This window comes from Trachypithecus francoisi, unplaced genomic scaffold, assembly GCF_009764315.1.
Source record: "Trachypithecus francoisi isolate TF-2019V2 unplaced genomic scaffold, Tfra_2.0 Lachesis_group9, whole genome shotgun sequence".
NCBI lineage: Eukaryota > Metazoa > Chordata > Mammalia > Primates > Cercopithecidae > Trachypithecus > Trachypithecus francoisi.
In genome coordinates this window covers 48,134,487-48,145,903 of record NW_022681474.1, presented here as the reverse complement: position 1 = coordinate 48,145,903, position 11,417 = coordinate 48,134,487, and positions in this window count along the sequence as shown.

Sequence of the window (11,417 nt, the reverse complement as noted above, 5' to 3'; positions counted from 1 at the left end):
TCCGTGGGCTGCACCCATGTCTAACCAGTCCCAATGAGATGAGGCAGGTACCTCGGCTGGAAATGCAGAAATCACTAGCCTTCTGCGTTGATCTCACTGGGAGCTGCAGACCAGAGCTGTTCCCCATTCAGCTATCTTGCCAGCTACCTTCTCATACAGTATTTTAATAATTTTTGCATGAAATGAAGCTTCGACTGCAACTCATCAGGTTTGGAATTTTCCACTTTTGGCATCAGGTCAGTGCTCAAAAAATTTTATATTTTGGAGCCTTTAGAATTTTGAGTTTTTGAATTAGGGATTTTCAACCTCCTTTCTGTGTTTGCCATTCCTTAAAGTCCACCTTTATCCTTTTACTTTTTAGTGGTTATTAACAACTTTTTCTATTAAATTTTCTGTGATCAGATAACTAGTAGAGTCTCTGTCTCCTCACTATTTTTTTTTTTTTTTTTTTTGAGACAGAGTCTCTCTCTGTAGCCCAGACTGGAGTGCAGTGGTGCCATCTCAGCTCACTGCAACCTCCGCCTCCTGGGTTCAAGTGATTTTTGTGCCTCAGCCTCCAGAGTAGCTGAGACTACAGGCCCATGCCATCATGCTTGGCTATTTTTTTTTTTTTTGGTAGATACAGGGTTTCACCATGTTGCCCAGCCTGGTCTTGAACTTTTAAGCTCAAGTGATCTACCCACCTTGGCCTCCCAAAGTGCTGGGATTACAGGCATGGGCCGCTACGTCTGGCCTCCTGATTAAATTTTGACTGATAAAACATCCTTAGCTACTCAGAGTTGTAGCATTTGCCACAGAATGTAAAACGCTGAACCATTGGGGGCCATTTGCCAGCCTCCATTCTTTGTACTGTCATTGTCACACGTATCATCTCTACCTACATTCCACACTCAGCAAGGCAATGCTCTATCTACTTAACCAAAATAATGAAGATCTGAGCTCCCCTGGTGTCATTTCTCGTAGGGCTTAAGAACTAACGTTAGCATTTCTTATAGTGTAGGTGAGTTTGTATTAGATTCTCTTAGTTTCATGCCACTTTCATTCTTGAGGGGTATTTTCACTGGATATAGAGTTTTGGGTTGATGTGGTCTTCTGTCCTCCATGATTTCTTTTCTTATTTTTTCTTTTTCTTTTGAGACAGAGTCTTGCTCTGTCACCCAGACTGGAGTGCAGCGGCATGATCTCGACTTGCTGCAACCTCCACCTCCTGAGTTCAAGCAATTCTCATGCCTCAGCTTCCTGAGTAGCTGGGATTACAGGCATGTGCCACCATACTCAGCAAAGTTTTGTATTTTTAGTAGAGACAGGGTTCCACTGTGTTGGCCAGGCTGGTCTTGAACTCCTGATCTCAAGCAATTCGCCTGCATCAACCTCCCAAAGTGCTGGGATTACAGGTGTAAGACACCGTGCCTGGCCTCTCCATGATTTCTGATAAGTTTGCTGGCATTTGAGTCCTCTTTCTTTCTTTCTTTCTTTTTTTTAAAACTCTGAATGTGATATGCTGTGTTTTTCTTGCTGCTGTCAAGACTTTTATTTTTAATCTCTCTCTCTCTCTCTCTCTTTTTGTTTTGGCAGTTTTACTATGATGTGCCTAAGCATACTTTTAGTTTTCTTTGTATTTATGCTGTTTGGTGTCTGCTGAGCATCTGGACTCCTTAAATTTATGTTTTTCATCAAATTTGTGAGGACTGCTAGCCGAGCTTCAAAACAAGTCTGGATTCCAGTTCTCTCTCCATGTGGAGGTAAAGCAAAAGAATAGGGGACTGCTAGTTGGAAGTGATGTCAACCACTGTTTCTTAAATATTTTTTCTTTCCCCTTCCCTTTATCTTCTCTTTCTGGGTTATATTGTTTGAAATTGTTCCATAGTTTCCTAGGCTCTTTTGACTTTTTTTCAATCTTTTTTTTCTGTTTTTCCAAATTGGATAATTATTTTTTTTTTGGTTTTCAAAGTTACTGACCTCTGTCATATTCATTCTGATATTAAGCCCACCCAGTGGATTTATAATTTTCAGATATTGTCTTCTTCAGCTCTAACGTTTCCGTTTAGTTCTTTTTTATGTTTTCTACTCTTCTGCAAAGATTTATTTCATTGAGAGCATATTTTCACTTACTTCATTGAGCATGGTTATGGTAGCTGGGCTGCAGCACAAATCTCAGCTCAGTTTCCAGCCCTCCCACTTCTCAAAGCTGTGATGTTTGTGGCCTGCCCTGATATTTGTGACTCATTAGCCAGCCAGTGACTGAGCAGAGTTGCGTATGACTCTGAGAACCCCTTCTTTGTCTTTCTTCTCTCTGGAATGTTCCCTTACTTTTCTGTGGCCATGGCTGCCCTGCCTCCTCTTTCCTCTGGCCAGAGAGGTGACAAGCTTTCTTTCAGAAGCCACTCCATGTCATGTCATGCCCACAGCTCTCCTACTGACCAAAGCCACAAAGAGGAGGGACTCACCTGGTGCCAATCCCTTCTTCCAAATTTCAGCTCCCTTGCAAATTCTGTTCACTCCTCATAGGTATCGGGTAATATTTTAATAATGTTCAGAGTTTATACTATTTTATTTTTTTAATAAATGCATCTCACTATGTTGCCAAGACTGGTTTCAAATTCCCAAGCTCAAGCAATCCTCCTGCCTCAGCCTCCTGAGTAGCTGAGACTACAGGTATGTGCCACTGTGCCTAGCTTTAGTTATTTGCAAGAAGGTCAGTGGACTGGGAAATTATGCTATCTTTCTAGAAATGAGACTTCCTTCTCCACTAATTTTTATTATCTGGGTAGTGGGTATGCATCTCAGACCACAAACAGAGGTGTATTAGGACTAGAGTATCTCTTTATTTTCTATATTCAACTTTTTATTTCTAGTTGGAGTCCCCAACCTCAGACATGTCCCCTAGTTCCAGGGTCATATAACACAGGATCATCAGTCCAAATAGGTCAATTATGGAGCCATCCTTTGTCCCTGTGTTTGTGGTCTCATCAAATGACTTGACTCTCTGCTGCTCCTAACCACACTGGTGAGGCTAGGCTCCAGGAAGCTTAGACTAACACACTGTCAATTTTCCCTTTAGGGCATCCTCCTCCCTGGTAGCACTATTGGGAAGGAGGCACAGGCCCCCTCTTCTCCCAGGACCCCTCGATCTCCTCTTCCTCTTGTTCTCTTCTCCTTTCCTCTGAGCACTAGGAGAACCTTGGTCTAGTCTGGGAAAAATTGTTTCTTCAAATTTCTTTAAGATACACTCTTTTTTTTTCCTGTAATATTCAATAATTTAGGCTTTTGGAACATTAGAGCCAGAAGTCATATGAGCTACTTTTGTTTCCCCCTGCTAAATGTTTCCCTTGGGGCTGTGAGCTCAGAGCTGGTGAAAGCCTTGCTTAAAGGAGAAACAAGAAGGTCAGGGAAAGAGAAAAGATAGCAGGAAGAAATCCCATAGCGTGATGTCTCCAAATATTATTCAGACAGGGAAAATATCTTCTTCCTCTCTAGTCTCCCAATATGTATCTCAATGCCTTGCATGTGGTGATTTCTCAATAAATATTTATTAAATGAAGGAACAAATTTGCTGTGTAATATTGGACCAGTCTCATGACCTCTCACTTTGTTCTCTGAGTTCTAAAATGGGGATAATGATACTGATGTCACAGCGTTGCTGTAGGATCAGATGTGATTACACACACTTTGTAAAGAGTTTTCTAATTGTAATGTTTTGTCACTGTTATTATGAATGTTCACTGAGCTGAGAGAGTGCTTGGCATCTTTGTCCAAACTACGGGTGATGCCAGGCAGAACTAGTCAGCTGGAAACAGGCTTTTACCTTTTCCCCAGAGAAGCTGCACAACTTCAGTGAATTTTTTTGTTCTCCAAAATTACTTATCCTCCTGATGACAGTTTTTATGTCAGTTTGCTTGATGATTTCTGCATGATGAGAATTGATTTTGGATTAGATTCTTCCCAGCATGGAGTAACTGGTACAGCATGAGAAAATGATAGTAATATTGTATCTCATCTTTTTTTTTTTTTTTTTTTTTTTTTTTGAGACGGAGTCTCGCTCTGTAGCCCGGCTGGAGTGCAGTGGCGCGATCTTGGCTCACTGCAAGCTCCGCCTCCCGGGTTCCCGCCATTCTCCTGCCTCAGCCTCCCGAGTAGCTGGGACTACAGGCGCCCACCATCTCGCCCGGCTAGTTTTTTGTATTTTTTAGTAGAGACGGGGTTTCACCGTGTAGACCAGGATGGTCTCGATCTCCTGACCTCGTGATCCACCCGTCTCAGCCTCCCAAAGTGCTGGGATTACAGGCTTGAGCCACCGCGCCCGGCTGTATCTCATCTTAAAGGCATGCTTTGGCTATTGGCATATTTTAGTTAGAGTTTAAACTGAGTTCTAATCACATGAAATGTTAAGGTGTACTTTAAATGTACGTTTTGAGTATTCTTAGAAAGTGCTTTCCAAACTGCCTGATGAAGCAAAGATTGAATGAGCTGTGTCTCTTGCTGAAACCTCTGTAAATGGGCTCAGCATTTAATAAAGATTTATAATTTTTGATGTTCTTTGTATGTGAAAAGGACATTGCTCAACTCTAAAGAACTCAGAAATAGGAAGGGCTGGTACTTAATGGCCTGGTGTCTTCCAAGGAGCTCATAGCACATGGCAGATTGCACATCAGCCTCTTGAAATCCTAGGGAATTACCCAGTATTTGCTGGATAGCAACATGACAGTTACCCCCAGCCCAGGCTAAAGCTTGGGGTTCAACCACAGCAGCAAGTATACGGTTAGCATTTGAGGGATGGGCTTATGGGCACATGGATGCTATGTAAGCTTTACAGAAAGAAATAGTGGATGAGGGCTATTGGCTACGCCTTAGAGTAAGTCTCAGGTCCCAAACATCTCTCCATGTGGAGGTGGGGCAATAAGTTGGTGAGAATGACAGCAGGAGGTGATTCCACGCTGGAAGGTCCATCTTCAGGCCTTAGGGATCAGAATCAGAGCACAAGGATGTTCGGGAGCAGAAAATCTAGTCTGAAGGAACTGATATGCCCTGCTTTTGGGTGGGAGGTTTTCCAGCTATAAGGATTGTTCAATCAGTAAATATTTTTTGTTTGCCTCCTATTTTAAGAACTTGTATTAAATGCTGCAATACAAGAGAAAGTTTATATTTCACTAGCACCTTCCAAAGCATTTTTTCTTATATCATGTACACACACACACACACACACACACACACACACACACACAGTGTTTTAGGAGGGTTTTCCTACATACTGTGGGGTGGGTTATGGAGCCACAGTTCTAGGGTTGATCCTGGAGCCACAATTAAGTAGCTGTGATTTCTCAGGAAAACTACTGAACCTCTCTGTGTGTCAGTTGCCTTATAAGTGAAAATGAACTAATAATAGTATCTACTTCCTAAAGTTGATGTGAGGAGAAAATGAGTTATTGTGCATAAAGTTTTTAGAACAATGCCTGGTATGTACTCATAACTGTTATCTATACTGTCATTCTGTGGAGCTGGAAACATTGGGAGCCAGGCCAACCCAGGGCCAACAGTGGGTGATTATAGGTGATCCTGAGCAGCCAGAAGTTTGGTTGGTGATGTGAGAAGCAGAATAGAGGAAGTAAATAGAACAGCTGGCCACAGACTTCAGAAGGAGATTCAGTGACCTAATAAGAGGGAATCAAAGGCTGCAAGCCAGTTAGAAAAGATCCCTGGCAGCAAGGGATTGGACAGAGGAGTTCATGGGACTGACTATGGAGTAGCAATCCCCAATGTGGATGCCCATTTGAAAATGGCTGTTTGGCTGGGCATGGTGGCTCATGCCTGTAATCCTAGCACCTTGGGAGGCTAAGATGGATGGGATCACAAGGTTAAGAGATCGAGACGATCGTGGCCAACATGGTGAAACCCTATCTCTACTAAAAATACAAAAATTAGTTGGGCAAGGTGGCACGTACCTGTAGTCCCAGCTACTTGGGAGGCTGAGGCAGGAGAATTGCTTGAACCTGGGAGACAGAGGTTGCAGTGAGTCAAGATTGTGCACTGCACTCCAGCCTGGTGGCAGAGCAAGATCAAAAAAAAAAAAAATAAATAAATAAATAAAAAATAAATAAATAAATAAAAGAAAGGAAAGAAAATGGCCATTTGAGGTACTAAGGTCATAAGGGGATACGCAGCAACACGGACTTGGTGTTGAGCCAGGGAGGGGCTCCTACATTTCTCCTACCTGTGGACAGCCCTAGGTTTGGGACTATGGCCTGGCTGAACTTAGATTGGGAATTAAAATTTTAGTTGTTGCAGTAAAAACAAGAACAACAATGCTGCTGCTCCTATTATTACTGCTACTAGAAGTGATAACATTTATTGATGGTGTACTATGATCCAGTATTAAATGTTTCATTCACAACACCATGAGAGAACCTTATTATTCCTGTTTTTCAGATGAGAACATTAAGCATAGAGAAATAAGTATCTTGTAACGGTCACAGACTAGTAAGCAGAGGGGCCAGGTTTCAACCTCAGCAGTCAGATGTCTTCTCTTAACTATGTATTATACTGTCTTCTAAAACTTGGAAGTTGTCAGACAGCCAGAGGGAAAGAGATCAACTATAATAGAATTGTAGGAATTCAATACCTTGTATCTGTAAGAGAGAGGTCAGGAGAAGGGATAAAGAAAGAAAATCACATGAATAGAGCAGCCAATAAAGGTCAACAGTCCATTCAATGAAGGTATGTTTCAGACCCAGAGTGACAGTCAGATTGAAAACAGGAACTGGCTGTTTCCTTGGGAGGGCTCAGCTTCTGATGGTGTCTCATGCAGGAAGCCTGTCACCGTGCTGAGTGTGATGCTAGCATTTAAATGCACACAGTTTTTGCACCACTGATCCTTACAGGCAAGCCAAGTGTTTTACCTTCAAGTGCAATGAAAGAAATAGCCAACTCTTCCAAAGCTGGAAGATAAGCTGACTGGTTTGGAATTGCTCGGAGATGGTTTGTAGCTGTCCAACATGGTGCTTGCCCAGGAGATCAGCAAAACAATTTTGACTGTAAGTGATCTTTCCTTGGTACTGACCAACCTTTTAGGTTAGGGTAGCACTCATTTTCCTTATCCCAGTGAGCATCAGAAATGAACAGTGCTGAGGGTCTTAGTAATTTATCAGACTTAAAGTTAAGAGCATGCAGTGTGATCCAATGTATTCTTTATTAACTACATATTTGAAAGTGAAGCTGGTTAGACTGCTGCCAGATTCAGGTCCTGGAATCCTTTGTTATTTAGATTGCAAATTTTCTGTTTGGTTGAACCTGTCCCAATCCTTATTTCATTTAAATGTATTTTTTCTTTGCGTGAATTTTCCCTACTCACAAAAGAAATAGAAGTTGGTAAATGCAGCCAAAATGCCTGCAGAACTCTTCCAGCATTGTTCAGTGATTATATAAGTGGAGAAGTACATACAATTTCCATTTCAATCAAGTTTTCTCATTAATAAGGAGACTGAGTTATTTCTTAGTTCAAGTTGTCAGAGACTGCAGCAGGTCACTATGCTACGGGTACCACTAAGGAGTTGGTCCCACGACAATAGAGAGGCTTCACTCAACTTTCAGGTGAATATCTTTTTAGAGATCTGATGACATTAAGATGAAACAGCACCATTCAGTAATTGGGCTCAGGCTACTGTCTTGAAAGTCCTTGAGTCGTGATAGAGCTTTGTTGTAACCAGTGACATAACAATGTCTATTGTGTGAGGAAGCAGCTTCCCTTAAAAGAAGAACCAATCTCAGAGCACTGGAAAGTTTTTGCTGAGAGTGTTTGGAAGAAGACCCTCAGGTAAGGATAGTTGAACATTGGTAATGACTGCCTTCCCAAGGACTCAGGTTTCTTTGGGTATTGGTCCAACTGACTTCCATGGCCGCCATCATGATGGGTGTGTGTCTTGTGTGTGTGTGTTTGTGTGTGTGTGTGTTTGTGTGTGTTTAAGTAGGAGAGCAGGGCAAGTGGCATTGCTTTCATTTTAGAATCTTCAAGTGAAGTGGGGAAAAAATTTGTTTTTCATTTGGCTCAGCTGAGAAAAGAAGGGAATTTCACAAAAACTATATAAAATATAATGGAGAAAGGAAGAGAACAAAATAAGATAAAATATTGGCAGCACAAAAACAATTGAGTGAGTACAGATATGATCATCTGTTTATATGGGACTCCCATGCACCTCACCTCCCGGTATGTATGCTGTTGTGATTCTGGGCTTGGCCATTTCACTGCTTTGGTCAATGAAGCATTAACATGTGTGGCACAATCAGAGAGTGGGAATCTGTCCTTTTGGAACGGTCATTCTTAGGGTCAGCTGCCATGGAAAGAAGCCCATGTGGAGAGACCACATGGGGAGAGAGAAATACTTCCAGCCAGACATGTGGGAGAAGGTATCTTGGAAGGTGCAGCCACCTGACTGCAGCCTCAGGAGAGACTCCAGAGGAAAGAACCATCCAGCTGAGTCCCAGCCAACCCACAGAATAATAGGAAATGAAAATAAAAAGGAGCGGGCTTTAATTCACGAAGTTTTGAGGTAGTTTTAAATGCAGATAACCTAAATTAGATATCTTAGATTCCATCAGATTTAACTGTCTTGTGAGTCTCCGGGGCTCTGCCCAGAGCTAAACTGCTGCCATAGATGATGATACTCTAGTCCTACGGGTAGGTGGAGTTTTACAGATACTGTTCCTGTCTCTGTCCCTCTGCTCCAGGTCCATCTCCATGGCATGTCTGCCCTGTTGGTGGCATCTCCTATTTTTCTATCTGGCGCAATCCACCAGAGTCTCCTGGCCACCTGGTGGCTTCTCCTTCCTTTTGTCATAGTTTTCAGGCTGCGAAAACTTCAGTGTTCATGCTCAATTGCCTGGGCTGTGGCTGACAGTTAATCACTTCCTTCTTCTGGAGAAGAGCTCTGAGTGCTTTCCATTACTGTCCTTTCTTAGTCATGAGTCTCAAAATGACCAGTACTAATAATATTAAGCGGGAGAACTTGGCCAGACCAGGGCCTCCTAGTCATTGGAGAGAGTGAGGGACACAGTATACCTAAACCTTATTGTGTAGCCTGAGTCAGGTTAGGGATTGGCCAATCTGGATTCTGGGGGATTGTCGTTAAGTGGTATAAGATCCGAGTACAGCAAGTCTGGGTTGCCCTGGTAGGTCCAAGGTCAAGGCCAGACCACAGCAGCTGGGTTCTTTGGAAAGGCCAGGGTTTCTAATAGCTTGTTCTGAATGATTGACATCTAAACGTTTACACACACATGCAAAAGTTTGCCTCTCCCTTCCTAAATGTCTAGGATGGCATGTCTCTCTGCCTTTATAACCAAGAAATAGAACTCAGTCCAAAGAGAATTTGGATAGACATTTCAGGAAAAGCTGAAGATCAAGAAATTATTGTTCTCATAAAAATGTACTTTTTTGTGGCAATCTAACTCTGCTCATTGCAGTCTCTCCTGTAGCAAATGGCACTGCTGACCTATATTGGTCCTGCTGTCTGAGGTGCAGGCATGTGTGGATCTCACCACCCATTATATTCATAATCTTGATCTGAGTAGAGGACCACAGCCCACTTGTGAACTGAAGTGACTATTGACTGTCAATATGGTTTGGCTGTGGCCCCACCCAAATCTCATCTTGAATTGTAGCTCCCATAATTCCCACATGTTGTGGGAGGGACTTGGTGGGAGGTAATTGAATCTTGGGGTCAGGTCTTTCTCGTCCTGTTCTCATGATAGTAAGTCTCATGAAATCTGATGGTTTTATAAATGGGAGTTCCCCTGCACAAGCACTCTCTCTTGCCTGCCACCATGTAAGATGTGACACTGTTTATCCTTGCCTTCCACCATGATTGTGAGGCCTCCCCAACCATGTGGAACTGTGAATCAATGAAATCTCTTTCCTTCATAAATTACTCAGTCTCAGGTATGTCTTTATTAGCAGCATGAGAACAGACTAATATAGCCATACACTTCCTTCACTGCCTAATGGGGCTCAAGACAGAAAGGAAAGTACGTTAGTTTGCTGGGGCTATTGTGACCCCTCTTCCTAGATTCCTACTACTGCCAACCCCCCAGGGCCCCAGCTGTGTACCATTGGGCTGCTGGCTCAGAGAGGACACCTGTTACCCTGACTAAAGCCATTGAACCTGAGACAGCAGTTGTATCAGAATCTTCCAGGAATTGAGTGGGTCTGAGAGGCTGTTAATCCTCTCTGTGTTCCTTGGGTTAGTTCTTTGGGGAATCCCAAGAAAACGCTTGAGGCCTATGCAGTCTTGCTGACATATCTGGAAAGCAGACTCACAGAGCAAATTGACAGGCTCAAAATATCCAGGATCAACACTAAATCACTGGGGAGGCTTTCCTTCTGTGGCTTTCCTCCGACTCAAATGAAGTACTTCTTTCATGATATATACACCTTTTAAAATAAAAACCTTGGGGCCGGGCGCGGTGGCTCAAGCCTGTAATCCCAGCACTTTGGGAGGCCGAGACGGGCGGATCACGAGGTCAGGAGATCGAGACCATCCTGGCTAACACTGTGAAACCCCGTCTCTACTAAAAAATAGAAAAAAATAGCCGGGCGAGGTGGCGGGCGCCTGTAGTCCCAGCTACTCGGGAGGTTGAGGCAGGAGAATGGCGGTAAACCCGGGAGGCGGAGCTTGCAGTGAGCTGAGATCCGGCCACTGCACTCCAGGCCGGGCGACAGAGCGAGACTCCGTCTCAAAAAAAAAAAAAAAAAAAAAATAAAAACCTTGATAAAATATTTTGGACATAAAAATCAAAGCTCCATTCCCATAATATTAAAATACAGAATGCAAACCCCAAACTGCTCAGTTAATCCAGGGGAGGGAAATATGGGAAAAATCGGCAAAATAAGAACAGGAGCCATGGAGAAAAGGGAGAGCACAGTATTAGAGAAAGGGAGGAGGAGGAGGGAGAGGGAGATAAAAGATTTAGTAAGACAAGAGGAGAAAGCGAAAGACCAGCCAGGCTGGGAGCGGGAAGCCTCCTCTGGCTCTGAGTGGAACGCTTTTATGAGTTGGATCCTTTTGACCCAGCCTGCCATTGATTTATACTGTGGGATTTGAGTTTTCTGTTCCCTTATCTCTGAAATGTTAATTAACTGATTATCCAGTATCTGTTCTATAATTGCTTTTTATTCTTAATCCTTCTGAGCCTCAGCAATAAAGGAGGTGGCGCCAAGGGAGTATGAGTGGGGGAATGTTCACTCGGTCCCACGGAAGGGGCCGACAGCCGCAGGGGCCACCAGGTGGCGCTGCCCTCACCTCCATTTTAGAGGGGAGGGAATCTCATCTTCGTTGGGTGCCATCTACTCACTAGGGACAGCTATGTTTGCTTTAATATCTTTTAGTCCTCACAGAAACCTTGTGAACCGGCAAGTAAAGTTCAAGGGCTCA